At 38.4% G+C, this 17504-nt stretch overlaps 1 protein-coding gene and 1 non-coding gene across 4 annotated transcripts in view; one reads left to right on the top strand and one right to left on the bottom strand.

Annotated features, from left to right (window-relative positions):
* NEBL (nebulette) overlaps positions 1-17504 on the top strand; it is a 380095-nt gene that overhangs the window by 102392 nt on the left and 260199 nt on the right. The gene's annotated exons all lie outside the window — the stretch shown is intronic.
* Positions 9343-9475, bottom strand: LOC126014686 (small nucleolar RNA SNORA51). The gene has a single exon (XR_007497688.1). It is a non-coding gene; the product is annotated as a small nucleolar RNA SNORA51 (small nucleolar RNA).

Below are 17504 nucleotides of genomic sequence, written 5' to 3'. Positions count from 1 at the left end.
TTCAGGAAGTTGCTCTGGGGCTGTCTTGCAGCCAGCTCAGGGGACAATCCTTCAGGGGATCCTGTGCAAGTTGAGGCTCTAGTGACCATGATACTAAGCAAGATTTTTAGGGGCTCAAGCTCTATTAATTAATTAATTAATTTAGTGTACTAGGTTTTATTCTGCTCATTTTGGCAAAATTATCCATAGAAAAGGAAATGCAAACTCTCTCTTTAATCCAAAATACCCCCTCAACCCCCACATAGGTACTGCACTTTCCCTGAAACTTCTGGTTACAAGTTAGGTATGCAAATGAAGAGATATGCCAACTAAATCTGGATATGCCAAACCAAATGTTCTCATTCCACTAGAAAAGATTTTCTTTCCACCAAGGCATAATGGTATGAAAAAGGTGGTGCTGGGAAACCAAGAATTAAACACTGGTACTGGTCTTGGTTTTTGTCAGGAACTTTCCCCAAGACAACTAAGGTGAATAAAAGGATGTGCTCAAGTGGAACAATAAAGAGACCAATGAGCTGATTCTGCTAGAATCATTTAAAGAAACTATAAAGCCAAAATTGTAGTACAGTGGGCAGGGTGCTCGCCTTGAACAAGTCGGTCCAAGTTTGATCCTTGGTACTACACAAGGTTCCCTGAACCCCACCAAGATTAATCCCTAAACCCAGAGCCAGGATTAAGACCCAAGTACTGTTGGGTATGCTCTCTTACCCATCTCCAGAAAACAAAACCAAAAAAGAAAATGTATCTATAATGAATGTCAAACAACTGAGATTTGAATTTCCACTCTATATTCCCAAAACACACTTCTAAATGTGTCTTATTTATAATGCTGCATGCTATTTTCCATGTTCTTGTTTTAATCATCAGTAGAACAAAGACAATCATATTGTATAGGTTTTCTTTTCTTTCTTTTTCTAATCTGGAGATACCTCCTTTTGAGTGGAGGCTCCAGGTCTCGCCCCTTCCTCCCCGCTTAAGATTGGGTGAGGGAATGATGCAGAAAGCCATGGCTGCCTTCTGGATGGGTTTTGGCACAGGCTGGATCATGTAGCCCTTCTTGGGCAGCATGTGAGAGCGTTCACTTGGTCCTTGTCTGCGGGTTTATTAAGGTTCGGGTCCAATTTGTCACCTATGATGGCTTCCTCCCCACCAGCTTTTTGCCCACCTCCTGATCCAGGTGGCAGTTGGAAGCACAGTTATCCTTGACAGACTCCAACTTTCCTACTACTGGGGACAGTTGCTTCTTGGAAGGTGCTGGCAGCTTCAGCAGCAGGAACTGCTCAGAGGGACAGCTCTGAAGCTCTTGGTGTCAAGCTTTATTTAAAAGAAAAAACTATTTCAGACTTTCTTTTTTTTTTTTTCTTTTTTAAACCTGAGTAATTTTGCATCTTCCCAGCACCTGTACCTCTGTTATATTTTTTGATGTTGGTAATACCCAAGTTAAGTTACACTTATTCTAGCTTGAGGGCAGTTGGTGAACTCAACGAAAATGCAGTTCCTTTTAAAAGTGCTTGTTCATTTTAGAAAAGTCTATCTGTGGATTAATGTATTCATTCACTCAGTATGGCATATGCCTGCCTAGTGTAAGGCATGGCTTAGGAGGTGGGATCAGGTTCTCTTAGAGCTTCCTGCTTGTAGAGGAGATGGTGTTAAGCATCTCTCTTGCCTCATGGTGGTGGGTGCTATGGCAGGAGGAGCAGAGCAGGGTGAGGGCAGATTCCTGTTTTGACAGGATGATCAGAGACCAGAGTTCACTAGAGATGAGCTAAAACTTGGGAAGTCAGGCTTGGAAATGCTCTGGGCAAAAGCTGTAGTGGAAATGAGTGGTGAGAGGAACATATTGGTAGTTTGGGAACAAGTTGAACAACGAGTAAAGAGCATTAGGGTTAAGGAAGAAGAGAAAAGCCAGAGATGTGGATTGAGAGGCACTGAGAACCATTTAGAAATTTTTTAGAGGCACAAAGAATTTTAACTTTGACTTGCAGAGGAACAGAATGATTTATGCCATATTTTCTTTTTTGCTCTGAGCCTGGATGGTGCTCAGGGGCTACTCATGGCGCTGTGCTCAGGGATTATTCCTGGTAGGCTCAGGGGACTATATGCCATGGTTCTAGATAACTTTTAGAAGCCTCTAGAATTTTGTTTTTCATGCTGAATTTTACTCAGTTTGCTCAATAGGACATTGTTTGTCGAGGGGGAAGATGTCTGGTCAATGTGCATCAAGAAAAAGCAATGTGAATCAAGATGGAACAAGACTATAGCATCTGGGCAAGGCCCATGTTCAGAGAATGGGAGCCCTTGGTCTGCACAGTCCTCATTTGGACTTTCTCTATAGGCTGTTCTGGTATTTTTTTCTCATGCCTGAATTTTAATAATGTTCTGAGATCAGCATTAATAATAGAACAATTGATTCTACTTTTATCATGAAAAGTAAATAAAAATTTTTGGAAGAGATAAATACTAGTTTTTCACCCATCAATTTATCTCCTATTATTTTAAAAGGCTTATAATTGCAAAAATAATGTAAGTTCTTATATACATATATATTTAATAATATCTTTATTTAAACACCAGGATTACAAACATGATTGTAGCTGGTATTTTAAACTGTCACTTGAAACTGCCATTTAGAGGCACTTCAGCATTGCCCAGGACATCTGGCTGCTTCCTCAGCTGCTATTTTTAGATCACCCTACATCAGACCCCAGCAAAAGGAAGAAAGTGTCACAGGAACTTAAAATATTTGTATTTGGCAGGATGAAAATGTTGGAAAACAAATTAATGTCCTAATGTTCAAGTACTATGACATCCAATCTTTTTTATATTGAATTAACTGAAATATGACCTAGAATTTCCATGAAAATCCTTCCAGAGAAAAACCCCTGTCTTCCCCCCCCCCCATTTAAATAATCTGACCACAGTGCAATTTTGTTTGTAAACTATAGCCATGGGTCAGTGCTATTGTACCAGTGTAGTGACTCTCTGACTCCCTTTGATTCTAAGATATATGCACTTTCCATCAAGACGGACACACTTTCCTTCCCAAGTCAATTAGAATCGACTTTAATTTTCTTAATGCCTAAGGACTAAAAAAGTTGAGATAATGCAAAGCAGCAACTGACTTCAATTTTCATAAAATAACTTGGAGTTTGGCCCGCATGTAGAATAGCATGAAGGCTGCCTTGAGAATGTGATTTGCTCGTTGGTGGGAATACAGATGGAATCCTAAAGTCTGTTTGTCCTACTCTCTCTGACATTTAGCAAGAGGACAGTCTCCTTTCTCCTTTGAAGCTGTCCAAAAGGATTCAGATTGCCTTTTTTTTTATTGAGAGTTATTTTTGAAGTTTCTCAGATTATGTCAGGAGATTAGAAATAAGTCTTGCCTCTCAGTTCTCAGGACTTTGGCTCCTTCTGTTCATTCCAGTTAGTGTCTAATATTTATAGGTATGGGAGTGGTGGTTCAACATCCTGTGGGCTGATGTCTCTGCCAGATACAGGTTGATCTGGACCCCAAGGGGCTGGCAGTGCAGCTACCAGCCACTTTAACACATCAATGTGGTAAAGTATCACTTAATTGTGGGCACAAGTGTTCAAGCTGCCTAGATGGGGGAAGGGGCTTCTCCCCTTAGCCCCCCAACTTCACCATAGTAGTCAGTGGTAAACATGATCAGTAGAAGAAATAATAGAGGGGCCTTTCTAGTATATAATCTTGAAAAAAAAGTTACATTATCATCTATAAAACTATTTCACATTTTCATATTGATTTATTTTAATTTTTGGTGTTGGGATCATACTCAGCAGTAGTTAGGGTTTACTTCTGGCTCTGTGCTCAGGGATCATTCGAATCTAGGCAGTACTCAGGGAATCATATGGACGTCAGGGATTAAACCCAGGCTGGCTCTGTGCAAGGCAAGTGTCTTATCTGCTTTACTATCTTTGCAGCCCCTTTGAATTACTTGTTGAGCCATTTGTTTTAGTCTGTTAGTCAACCTCTATAGGATCAGAGCAGGAAAGAGGCTCAGACTTTTTGACCCAAACTAATCAACCTAATCAATAAGTGAAGAAACTAAGCCTAAAGCTCAGACATGTTCTAAAGCATTGCTAAGTCAATCTCTGGCCTTGAAAGGAACCAAATCATGTTCTAGAACAACTGACAATCTGGCAAGCATTTAAAGAATCTTCAAACTTTAAGTGTCCTTGATATTTAGATATAAAGTTTTTAGATATTAGGTTGGCTTTTGAAGTTTTAAGGAAGTTTAACTTGAGCTGATGACTTAGATAATTTGATGTTTAATGCTGCATTGAGTAAATATGCCATCAAATAGTGCTGGTTCTTTTGAAAGTTAGTTTTTAAATGCACTATAAAACTTTATGTATGTTCTCATTATTGTTAAAGAAGAAGTCTTGACCTGTGTTTTATTTTTAAATAAGCAATTTTATGATAAATAGCATTCCTTCCTTCCTTTTCTTGTCATTGTTATAAAGCTCTTTATGGTGTATAATGTTATCTTTCCTTTTCCTTTTCCTTTCCTTTCCTTTCCTTTCCTTTCCTTTCCTTTCCTTTCCTTTCCTTTCCTTTCCTTTCCTTTCCTTTCCTTTCCTTTCCTTTCCTTTCCTTTCCTTTCCTTTCCTTTCCTTTCCTTTCCTTTCCTTTTTCTTTCCTTTTTCTTTCCTTTTCCTTTTCCTTTCCCTTTCCCCTTTCCTTTCCTTTCCTTTCCTTTCCTTTTCTTTTTTCTTTCCTTTTCCTTTTCCTTTTCCTTTCCATTTTCCTTTTCCTTTTCCTTTCCATTTCCCCTTTCCTTTCCTTTCCTTTCCTTTCCTTTCCTTTCCTTTCCTTTCCTTTCCTTTCCTTTCCTTTCCTTTCCTTTCCTTTCCTTTCCTTTCCTTCCCTTCCCTTCCCTTCCCTTCCCTTCCTTCCCTTCCCTTCCCTTCCCTTCCTTCCCTTCCCTTCCCTTCCCTTCCCTTCCTTCCCTTCCCTTCCCTTCCCTTCCTTCCCTTCCCTTCCCTTCCCTTCCCTTCCCTTCCCTTCCCTTCCTTTCCTTTCCTTTCCTTTCCTTCCTTCCCTTTCCTTCCCTTTCCTTCTCTTTTTTTTCTATTTATGTTTTGGGTGGCACCCTGCAGCACTCAGGGTTTACTCCTGGTTCTATACTCAGAAATTATTCCTGGAAGACTTGGGGGACTATATGGGATGCTGGGGATAGAACCTGTGTTGACCACTACAAGCCCTATTTTCATTTTCTTTATATAACTTGTAATGAAACCTTATCTAGCAAAGTAACAATGCCAATTTTAGCTTAAAGCCTCTTTCAAAAATCTAAAAGAACAAGATTGGATAGGGAAGAAAGGAGGCAGACTCAGCATATCTGATCTAACTGCGAGGGGTTAATGGATGCTGCTACAAGGTACAGGACCTCCAGAGAGAATGACATTCATTTCTCTGCAGGGCAGGGGGCTGGGCCACATTTAGTGGTGCTCAGTGCTTACTCCTGGTTGTCTCAGTGGTTACTCCTGTTGGTTCTTAGGGGACTATATGCTGGGATGGATAACTGTTGGGTCCAATCAAAATCCCAAAGAGAGAGGATCAGTAGGAAGATTTAATTAAGGGAGAGGCCAAGCAGGGAGATCAGGGTGTTATGGCCAGCTGCTTGGGGGTGGGTGGGAGAGAGAGACAAAGAGAGAGACAGAGAGACAGAGAGAGAAGAGAGGAAAGAGGAGAAGAGAAAGAAGAGAGGAGAAAGGAGAGAGAGGAGGGGAGAGAGGAGGGAGAAGAGGAGAGAGAAGAGAGGAGGAGAGAGGAGAGAGAAGAAGGAGAGGAGAAAGAAGAAAGGAGAGAGGAGAGAGAAGAGAAAGAGAAAGAAGGAAGGAAGGGAGGAAGGAAGGGAAGAAGAAAGAAGAAAGAAAGCAAGAAAGAAAGAAGAAAGAAGAAAGAAGAAAGAAAAAATGAAAGAAAGAAGAAAAAAGAAAGAAAGGAAAGAAGGAAGGAAGGAAGGAAGAAAGAAAGGAAGAAAGAAAGAAAAAGAAAGAAGGAAAGAAAGAAAGAAAGAAAGAAAGAAAAAAGAAAGAAAGAAAGAAGAAAGAAAAGAAAAGAAAGAAAGAAAGGAAAGAAATAGGGAAAGAAAGAAGGAAAGAAAGAAAGAAAGAAGAAAGAAAGAAAGAGAGAAAGAAAGAAAAGAAAGAAAGAGAGAAAGAAAAAAGAAAGAAAGAAAAAGAAGAAAGAAAGAAAGAAGAAAGAAAGAAAGAAAGAAAAGAAAGAAAGAAAAAGAAAGAAAGAAAGAAAGAAAGAAAGAAAGAAAGAAAGAAAAGAAAAGAAAGAAAGAAAGAAAGAAAGAAACAAGAAGAAAGAAGGCCAAGGTAATAGCAAGAGTGAGATGTCAGTCAGAGAAAGGGCCAGAGAAAGGAAAAAGTAGTAGAAATTGCAAAAAGCAGGAACGGGCAGTTTCTCAGGCAATCCAGCAGGGACCTCTAGCACTTCTACTCTGAATTTATATACTCCCAGTCCCAACTGTCATCCAGCAGCATTTACAGAAATTGTCTCATAATCGAAGTCATCATCCTTAAAGGGACAGGATCAGGTTTATAGCAGAGGGTCTTAAGGCTGAACCTCTTCTTCTAAAACGCCTTAGGGCTGTTTTCCTATAGATATCAAACTAGGAATAACCATATGCAACCTTACTTTCTGTACTATCTCTCTGGTCCCTTTGTTATTCCTTTTAATAACAACTGCTAATAATCATATTTAAGAAGATACACAGAACTGATTGCATTTTACTAGAAAAAAATCACTTCAAATTTGCCTTCTTTTCAGTTTATTGATGTAACATTCAGTAAAACTAGATTTAAACTTTGAATTTTCCCCTTTGAAATGTGGCATAAGTCATTTTTCACTGATCTATGAATTACCGAGGAGACTTGGAGAAATAAAATGTTGAGTTTTAAGTATTCATTTCATGTCTTATTTAGTAATAAAGAAACAAACAGACATGACCTGGGAACTCAGGTCAGGGAATTTCAGAGACTACTAGAGGTAGTAGTAGGCCCTCATTTTTTTTTTTCTCTTCTCTCTTTTTTTTTTTTTTTTTTTTGGTTTTTGGATCACACCTGGCAGCACTCAGGGGCTACTCCTGGCTCTAGGCTCAGAAATCACCCTCGGCAGGCTGGGAGGACCATATGGGACGTCAGGATTCGAACACTGTCCTTCTGCATGCAAGGCAAACACCTTACCTCCATGCTATCTCTCCGGCCCGGGCCTTCATTTTTTAAACGGGGGGGTTGCGACCCCATCTTTGCAAAAATTGTTTTAAAACAAATTTATGATCTATTTTGTCAGCTGATATTTGATTTCTATGTGTGCGCATGTGTGTGTGTGTGTGTGTGTGTGTGTGTGTGTGTCTAGGGTTTTGGAATAAGTTAAAGATCTATGATCTATTTTGTCAGCTGATATTTGATTTCTATGTGTGCGCGCGCGCGCGCGCGCGCGTGTGTGTGTGTGTGTGTGTGTGTGTGTGTGTGTGTGTGTCTAGGGTTTTGGAATAAGTTAAAGATCTGTGGTCCAAACTCATGGATTTAAGATTTGGAAATGGTTCCATCATAACTATTTTCTCTGGCTGCAAGACTAAGGAAGTGACAAGCTGTACTCTGTGGTTTCTTGGACTTCCCCAGTGTTCTCTTTTTCCATATTGTATCCTTCTGCCAGAGATGGCCAATTTCCTCATTCCTGCTTCCTCACATGCATTGCCCACTCCTGTGGTAGGAATCTAATGGCAGTCCTCCTCTGGAGTTTGAGCTCCCAACTAGGTGTCATCTCATCTTATTTTTATGCAATCTTGTGAACGTCCCTAATACCAGCTTGACACACACTTCAGGTGTCAGATTTCCAGCTCTTGTTCTGCCTGATATTGTAGCTCTTGTTGTACACAACTCTTTTGCTTTTAGCAATTGATAGGTTATATTTTTTTCTACAGTTTTTTTTAAACACTCTACTTAAAACATAGATTATACATACAATACGTTGTCAACTAACTGCACAGTTTGGAGAATAATAAGGTTAACAGCTATGTACCTGTTGCGGAGGCAGAGACAGCCTGGACTTCAGGACTGCCTGGAGCCACTCTCTCAGTAATGTGGGCTGCTGTTCCAAATGATCACATCTTGGTGGCCTTGAACATCTACTCTTACAGTGTAGAGGCTGGGAAGTCCAGAATCAAGGTTGTTGGCAGATTTGATGGCTGGTGAGAATATCTCCCTCATTCACAACTTGTCTTTATACTGTATTTTCATGTGGCAGGAGGACTGAAGGATCATTGTAGGGTTCTTTATATAAGGTTACTAGTCCTACTCAGAAAGACTCTACCTCGGAATTTCTCTAAGACCCTCTTCACACACACTCATCTTGATTTCAAACTCACAAAATTTCAACTTGTGTATCTGGGGCCAGCAGTAGAACCTAATGAATGCAGACCCTAACCCATACCCTAATCTAATTCCTCTTTTTTGCTGCCATGACTGGAATCCTGAATTTTGGGTTCATAGGTTCTTTTATATTTCATTGGCATGTGATGGTTCCATCAATGACACAGTATTTCTTGATTTTGTAATATTCTTGAATGGTCTATTAGTAGGACAACAGTAGGTTGCTTTCTGCAATGAGCTTGATCTCACTTAGGATCTTACTTTGTGGATTCATGCCCACTGCCTTAAGCTGCTGTGCCCCAGAGCTGTGACTTTTGCTATTATGTAGTGTTTCAGGGTAGAATTTGCTCAGTAAACTGTAAGAACTCTCAGTCTAGGGATATAACCAGGAGTGTAATTTCTGGGTTTCTTTGCCTTTTCAGTATTTTAGGTGTGATCTTATTTTGATTTCCAAACAACCTATCTCCTTTGCAGTATATATTTACTCTTCTTGTCCTCAACCTTTTCTCTGCTCCTTTTAAATTACATAGAGAATGGTCACCTTGCTCTTCTTTGCATTTATAGATTTTTAATATTGAAACTTTTCCTGATTTGGAAATGAGAATTTGGATTAAAGAACTGAGTAAATGTCCTTTTCCATGCAGTGTACTCTAACCTTCTTACATTGATGGACTGACACCTGTCAGTCCAAGGCAGTAGATCAGTGGCTTTTGACCTTTCTACACTTGCAGACTTTAGACCACTGCTCTAAAGTATTTTGTGCTAGTTTTTCTGAACAAAGAGGGCACTGTGTAGGAAAAATTCTAAACTGCAATCTGGTATTTGATTGGGACTCCAATCCTACCACTCTATAGTTTTCTCATGGTAGAATGTTCAATACTAGGAAAACAAGGGTGCATCCCTGTTATCATGATATGGAGACATTTACTTTTTTTTGGTCCCCCAATTCACAATACAGACCAGACAAAGGGCCTGGGTTGAGGTGTATATGGGGTGCATTTACTGTACCTCCTCTTTCTATACAGTCAGTGTAAAGAACACAGCCTGTGGTAAGAATTGGGAGGCCTTATCTTTTCTTTTCCTTTTTTTTTTTTGATTTTTTAAATATATATATAAAATCCTTCACCAGTGCAACATTCCCATGACCAATATCCCCAGTGTCCTTCCTCTCCACCCCACACCGTCCTGTACTCTAGACATTGGAGACATTTAATATTGTGTCTAAGCCTTTGTCATGATGAAGAGATACTTGCTACTCCATGCTTCCTGTCTTGTTCATCAGGATATTGTGGATGTGGTCTGTTGGTTTGCATTGTGGTCTGCATTGTGACGAGCCATAGAGAGACAGCTAAGCCTCAGGACCAACACAGTCTATGTAGCTGGCCAGCAGGCAGCCTAATACTCTGACCGATTTTAACCTGTGCATCATAATCCTCATGTTGCTCAAAATACTTCAAGTCTTTTTTGGGGGGAATTCCTTTCCATTCTCACAGGGGAATGTGAATGCTGCCCCTGAACTCTCTCCCATTTTTGATACTAATTTGGTGGGATCAATTGCACTCTAGGCTTGTCATAGTTTTGGGTGGTAAAAGCAGTTTATCTAACACAAACGTCTTACTGTGTGACAGGCTTGTTAAAAATCCTGAACAGGTCTCATTCCTATTCTCTGAATAGCTCCTCCAGGTCCATTCTATTATTGACACATTATAGAGATAAGAAAACAGGGGCATGGAGATAAAATGTCACATCCCAGTGACAGCACTGGGATGGGAGAGGGTATAAAACCAGGGTACAACTGGTGGTACAAGTATTATTTCAAGCCAAGGGGTAGTGGATTTTCATGTATGTTACATGGTCATCTTATTTTCAAACATTTTGTGTATCAATAGAATTTTGACCTTCACATTAAAAAATGCTATCACTTTCACCCCCAGAGACACCTAACCCCAGACAGTCTTGCTTCCTTTTGATGCATGAATTAATACATTAAAAAATATTGAGGGCTACACAGTGCTTTCCTTATAATATATTTTCAAACATTTCTTAGTTTTAGCTCTAGATTTTAAGTTGTTGCAATATCTCTGATAAAACCAAGAAAGCTTACGATGGTCAGATTTTAATAGTAGAAACAAAAATAAACTGCTCACTCCCAAAGACTCCTCCAGCTATAATAAACTATGATGATTTTAAAATTAACTGGATCATTTTCTGGTTCAGCGTAGAAGTTCATTTCTTCAAAGGAAATGCAGCTTCATTAGCTTGTATTTTCAACTTAGAAGAAAGAACTCTTTAGCACCAACTTTGTTTTATAAGGTTAACACTTAAGACATCGACATCTGTCTTGGAGTTTATATAGCACTTAAATTGCAGTGTTTGGGTAATTCTATTATGGAAATGTTTGGGCAATTTTAGACATTATAACTATGTGGTATGACTTGGAGTAAATGCTTACCTCATGAAAATTTTTTAACATAGTTTTCAAAAAAGTGCAATTAATTTGGATGATTTTAATAGGAATATCAGTCAGAGTTTGACATTTTTATGGTTTCTCAAAATTATTGGGACATTTTGGAAAAATAAATTTGGGTGGTGAGTCTTTCCTCATCTATATATTCAAGAGAATATTTATTTATAATATATAAAATAATATTTATAAATACATTTATTTATTTAGGTTTTGGGGCCACAGCTGGCAGCTGATCTCAGAGATCATTCCTGGCTCTTCACTGAGAAATTGCTCCTGGTAGGCTTGGGGAGCCATATGGGATATCAGGAATTGAACCTGGTCCATCCTGGGTTGGTCCCATGCAAGGCAAAATGCCCTACCACTGTGCTATTGTTCCAGCCCCTCAAGGGAAGTTAAATGCAAAATATGAATCAAAAAAGATTCCAACTTCTTTAAATTGCTCACCTTTCAGTAAAAGCAGAAAAAAAAATATTAGTTCTTGAGCCTGGGCAAGCCCAGCACTCTAACTCTTACCACTGACCACTATCAGAACAGGAGAGCAGTTGCCTCAGGGACCTAACCCTGGTGGTGAATTGACAATGTTTGAGGCCAGGACAATGTTTGGAATATTTAAGACAAAGCCACCAAGTTAGCTACATGCTGTAAAATAATGGGAAATAGTCATAGACTAGATCTAACCCAGCTCTGCCTTGACTAGTGTTTTTTGTTTGTTAGCAGTGATAATATTAAGAATAACTATAACAGCACCAATATAAGAATGGGGAGGTATCAGGGAACTCCCAAACAATTATATATTGTTTCTAATTAATTAATAAATGGAACTTTATTTTATAAATGTGATTCAAAGTGGATATAAAAAGTATTGTGGTAAAAATGTCCATTTCTTCCCATTTTGGTCATTGTTCTTAATTACTAAAGCTCAGAATTATTTTAAGAATATAGAAGAAGAAAAAAGAAAAAAGTGATCCTGAATTCCCATTATCCAGAAACAACCATCGTTAATATTTTTGTGTATTTCTTTCCAGACTTTTATGATTATGTAGAAACACTCAGAGCAAACACCTGGAAAGATCTGGGCAGTGTTTAAAAAGTGAGAATTGAACTTATATCCAAGAAAGTCATGTAACTTTTTGTGGTTGTAATTTTTGTTTTGTATTTGGGCTACACCTGGTGGGAAGGAGTCGGGGGTACTACCCCCCTTGGTACTACCCTCAGCATGAAAAAGAAAGAAAAAAAATCTCTAAAGTACACGATTAAGGTGATTAGGATAAAGAGTATTTCTTTTTCTTGTTGTTGTTTTTTTGGGCCACACTTGGTGGTGCTCAGGGGTTACTTCTGGCTCTGTGATCAGAAATTGCTCCTGGTCCAAGGGACCATATGGGATGCTGGGGATCAAATCCTCATCTATTTTGGGTTAGCTGTGTGCAAGGCGAACACCCTACTACTGTGCTACCACTTTAGCCCCTGGATAAAGAGTATTTCTAATGAATTCTTTTTTGACTATTTTGAGTGACCTCCAGTAGTGCTTAGCATTTACTATTGGCTTCATGTTCACTTCCGGTGTTGCTCCTGGGACTTATAGGCACTGCGCAGGATTGAACCACATGCATGTCAAGTACTAAGATTCCTGTACTACCTCTTTGATTTTTCCCTTGGTCTCTTAGCTGCTGAGTTAGCCTTAGTCCCCACCATTACTGGAACCAATTCTTTCTTTCTTCCTTCTTTCTTTCTTTCCTTCTTTCTTTCCTTCTTTCTTTCCTTCCTTCCTTCCTTCCTTCCTTCCTTCCGTCCTTCCTTCCTTCCTTCCGTCCGTCCTTCCTTCCTTCCTTCCTTCCTTCCGTCCTTCCTTCTTTCTTTCTTTCTTTCTTTCTTTCTTTCTTTCTTTCTTTCTTTCTTTCTTTCTTTCTTTCTTTCTTTCTTTCTTTCTTTCTTTCTTTCTTTCTTTCTTTCTTTCTTTCTTTCTTTCTTTCTTTCTTTCTTTCTTTCTTTCTTTCTTTCTTTCTTTCTTCTTTCTTTCTTTCTTTCTTTCTTTCTTTCTTTCTTTCTTTCTTTCTTTCTTTCTTTCTTTCTTTCTTTCTTTCTTTCTTTCTTTCTTTCTTTCTCTCTCTCTCTCTCTCTCTCTCTTCTCTCCCTCCCTCCCTCCCTTCCTTCTTCTTTTCTTTTTTCTTCTTTCTATTTTCTTTATTTTAGGGTTTTTTTGGGCCACACCCAGTGACGCTCAGGGGTTACTCCTGGCTATGTGCTCAGAAAGTGCTTCTGGCTTGGGGGACCATATGGGATGCTAGGGGATCCAACCACAGTCTGTCCTAGGCTAGTGCATGCAAGGCAGATGCCTTATGGCTTGCATCACTGCTCTGGCCCCTGAACCAATTTTTAAAATAAATCTCTTCTGAACTCTGTGTATTACGCATAAACACTCGTGGTGTACACACTCCTATTGGTTCTGTATCTCCAGAGACCGTTGACTCTTGATTTACTTTCTTATCACATTTGTGTCTTTTTTAAAAACATGTTTGGCACTAAATTTATTATTTATTTTTTGTGATTTGTCTTTTTCCCCCCCCCAGAACATACTTATTATGTATAAGGGGAGGCATATTTAAAAGAAGCAATGCACTCTGGGAAGTTTAGTTTTTCTGAATGTCAGTCATTGAGAGCTGTCAGATATGTCTGTGTTTATGTTATTTTAGTATGTTGTGATTGTTCTCAGGGGAATTTGGTTTTGAGAAATCATTAAACAAATTACATTGATCTGTAATGTGGGACTATCAAGGTGACTGTTAGGTACCAGCTCATTCAGACCAGAGCTAAGGTGCCTAGATTGTGGACTCTGCACAGGAAGGAATTAAAACACCAACCTGAGAAATAAAGAATAGAAAGATTCATCAAGGAGTGGTGTACAGTCAAGTAAGGATGCAGGGGTTCTCGAAGTGAGCAATGTTGTTTCCAAGTACAGTAGAGTAAATATAGTACACACCAAAAAGTGAGCATTCTTTAGGGAGAATAGTATTGCTTCCATGCAAATTTATAGTTTAGATGGGTAAAGGCACAGGGCAAAGAAATTAGGGGTAGAATATTGATGAATTTTCAGAAAAGAAGGAAGACGCTGGGGTGGAGATTTTATGGAGTCAAGATACAACCCAGATTCTGACTATTCTTGATCACTTCTAGTGGGTAGCTATGCTAATTGTAAACTCTCAGGGCTCAGGTGGATATGATTCATTTTTATATAAAAGTATTATAATAAGCTGAAAATTGTCCACTGGTCATTCCAATATTTTTGTTCCAACCAGTGTGCTACAAATTGTGATCTTCATTGTTCTCATCTCAGGGTATTTAATATCTATGAGATTAACTCTTTTGATAAAACATCATATGGTTTATACACAGAGTAGGTATAATTTCAAAAAAGAAAAAAGAAAAATTAGTCTGTGAATAAGAAAACATATTTTGACAAGAAGGAGCCTAACTTTTGATGTAACTCAAGTCATTGTACATTCCATTTATGCTGGGTCAGTTTTCTTTTTCTTTTTTTTTTTTTAATTTTTTTTTTTTTTGTGGTTTTTGGGTCACTCCCGGCAGTGCTCAGGGGTTACTCCTGGCTCCATGCTCAGAAATTGCTCCTGGCAGGCACAGGGGACCATATGGGACGCTGGGATTCGAACCGATGACCTCTTGCATGAAAGGCAAATGCCTTACCTCCATGCTATCTCTCCAGCTGGGTCAGTTTTCTATCTCCAAATGATGACCAGGGCTTCTCTAACAATGCAAGCAGGCAGTTCCTCTTAGTGAAGGAAGCTGCTACAGTGGGGTTTTTTGTTTTGGAAAGCTGCTCACTTTGTATTGAAATGGGCTACCATTGTTGAACAGATTTTGGATTTATCATCAATAAATATAGTCTCTGGTGCTTTCGGGTCCACAAAGAAGGGAAGCTGATAAGCAACCATTGTGGGATAAAAGTAGCCCTCTTGGCAAAGTGAGTAATACTTGAAAATTATATCCTATTATGACTTATTTCTGTGGGTGGCCTTGGTCATGTATGCTCAGGCTTGCAGGGAAGGTTTTTGTAATCCCTCTTTACCATGTGAGAAAAGTGAGCTTCTTGTGATGAAGTGACTTGATCAAGGTCACAGAGAATCAAGAATTGTCTTCTGAGTCATACAATTGCTGCATACAATTGCTGTTGTTTTGATTACTAGATTCAACCAAAGTTCAACACATTATTTGCTTCCTACCCTACACTCAGTGCATATTGACTTTTATTTCTTTTTTTTAATTTAAATTTTATTGAAAACATTTGTGATTTACAAAGTCCTTTATAGGTTGGGTTTCAGATATAACAATGAATGAGGGCCAATCCCCACCACTAGTGTCCACCTCTCTCCACCAGTGTTCTCCAAGTCCCCCAGTAAAACAGGCCCATTTTAAGTTTAGTATCGTTAAAGTTGAGCCCTCTGGGTTCTATGTGTTGTGCCTTTGGCTTGGATATTTAATTCTGTACTTTTTTAATACTACCAAAGCACCTGAAACCACTTGGCCCGCTGGCTCCCTTTCTTTCATATTTGTGTTTCTCCTCTTTCACTCAGTTTCTTCCTTCTCCTCACTATAACTCTGGGGCCCACCTGTTTGAGGCAACTTCCATTTTGACCATTTCATTTGTTCATAAGCAGTATTCTAAATACCACATCTAAGCGATATAATTCTGTATTCTTTTTCTGGCTTACTTCATTTCACATAATATCTTCCAGTTTTACCTATGTAACTGCAAATATGATAGTATCATTCCTTACAGCTATGTAATATTCCATTGTATATATGTACCACATCTTTGTCTGTTGTTGGACATCTAGGTTGATTCCAAGTCTTAGCTATTATACTAAGTGCTGCAATGAATAGCGGTGTGCATATATCCTTTTGGATGATTTTTTTTCTGTCCTGGGGATAGATACCCAACAGAGGAATTGCTGGATAATATAGCAGCTCAATTTTGAGTTTACTGAGAACCCTCCATACTGCTCTCCACAGGGGTTGGATTAGCAGCATTCTCATCAACAGTGGATGGTGAGAGTAGCTTTCTCACCACATTCCTGCCAAAGAGATTGTTCCCAGTATTTTTGATATATGCCATCCTCACTTGTATAAGATGATGTCTCATTATTGTCTTGATTTGGATTTCCATAATGATAAGTGATGATGAGTAGTTTTTCATGTGTCTACTGGCCATCTCTGTTGGTCTTCCTCAGAGAAGTGTCTGTTCATTTCCTCTCCTCATTTTTTGATTTTTTGTTTTGTGCAGTTAACCTTTATGAGTAGTTTCTATATCCTAGATATAAAACCTTTATCTGATGTGTTGAGTATAAAAATTTTATCCCATTGAGTTAGCTGTCTTCTAATTTTAGCACATGTTTCGTTAACTATATAGAGTTTGTTTTAGTTTGATGTAGTCCCATGTATTCAGATTTTATGTTACAAATCTTGCCATTGGCAAGATCATTGAAGACTTCTTTGAGATTTAGACTTGGATTGTTCTACATATGTTTTCTTCAGAGAACTCTAAGCATTGGGGTATAATCTCAAGGTCTTTAATCCACTTTGAATTGACTTTTGTGTAAAGTGTGGATCAATCTTTAATTTCTTATATGTGGTTATCCAATTGTTCCAACATCATTTTTGAAGATATTGTCTTTATTTCATTTGAAATTCTTGACTCCTTTATCAAAGATTAATTGGTCATATACTTGGGGGGTTGTCACTCAATATTCTATTCTGACCCACTGGTCTTAAAGTTTGTCTTAGTTCCAATACTATTCTGTTTTGATCATTATGGCTTTGTAGTAAAACTTCAAATTAAGTAATGAGATGTCTCCCAATTTCTTGTTTTTTAATATTGATTTGGCTATCCTAGGTCTTTTGTGGTTCCACATAAACTTTATATTTGATTGTTGTAAGTCCTTGAAGAATGCTGTCTAAAGTTGAATAGGTACTGCATTGAATCTATATAGTAGTTTAGGTAAGATGGTCATTTTGATTATTTTGATTCTTCCAATCAATGAGCATGGATTGTTCTTCCATTTACTTAGGTCCTCTTCTATTTCTTTCTGAAGTGTTTTTGAAGTTTTTATGGTATAGGTCTCTATACCTCTCTTGTTAGGTAGAGTCCTAAGTACTTGATAGTATTGAATCTTTTTTTTTTAAATGGGATAGACACTTTGATCTCTTTCTCCTCTGAGTAATTTGTATAAAGGAATGCAACTGTCTCTTGTGTATTGACTTTGTAGCCCAACATTTACTGTATTGATTTATTGTTTCTAGGAGCTTTTCTATGGACTCTTTAGGGCCTTCAATATATATCATATGTTATCTGCATGTAGAAATAGTTTGATTTTCTCTTTTCCAATTTAAATTTTTTTGATTTTCTTTTTTGTCTGATTGCTATGCTAGGACTTCTAATAAATATTATGTTGAATAAGAGTGGAGACAGTGGACTTCCTTGTCTCATGCCTGACCTTAGTGAAAATAATTTTAGTTTTTCACATTAAGAATAATGTTGGCTGTGGGCACTTTATAGATAGCTGTTACTATCTTGAGGAAGGTTCCTTCCACACCTATTTTGCTGAGGGCACATATT

This window comes from Suncus etruscus, chromosome 7 (assembly GCF_024139225.1).
Source record: "Suncus etruscus isolate mSunEtr1 chromosome 7, mSunEtr1.pri.cur, whole genome shotgun sequence".
Lineage (NCBI taxonomy): Eukaryota > Metazoa > Chordata > Mammalia > Eulipotyphla > Soricidae > Suncus > Suncus etruscus.
The sequence above is the reverse complement of the archived record's forward strand: the minus strand, read 5'-3'. Positions and strand labels throughout refer to the sequence as shown.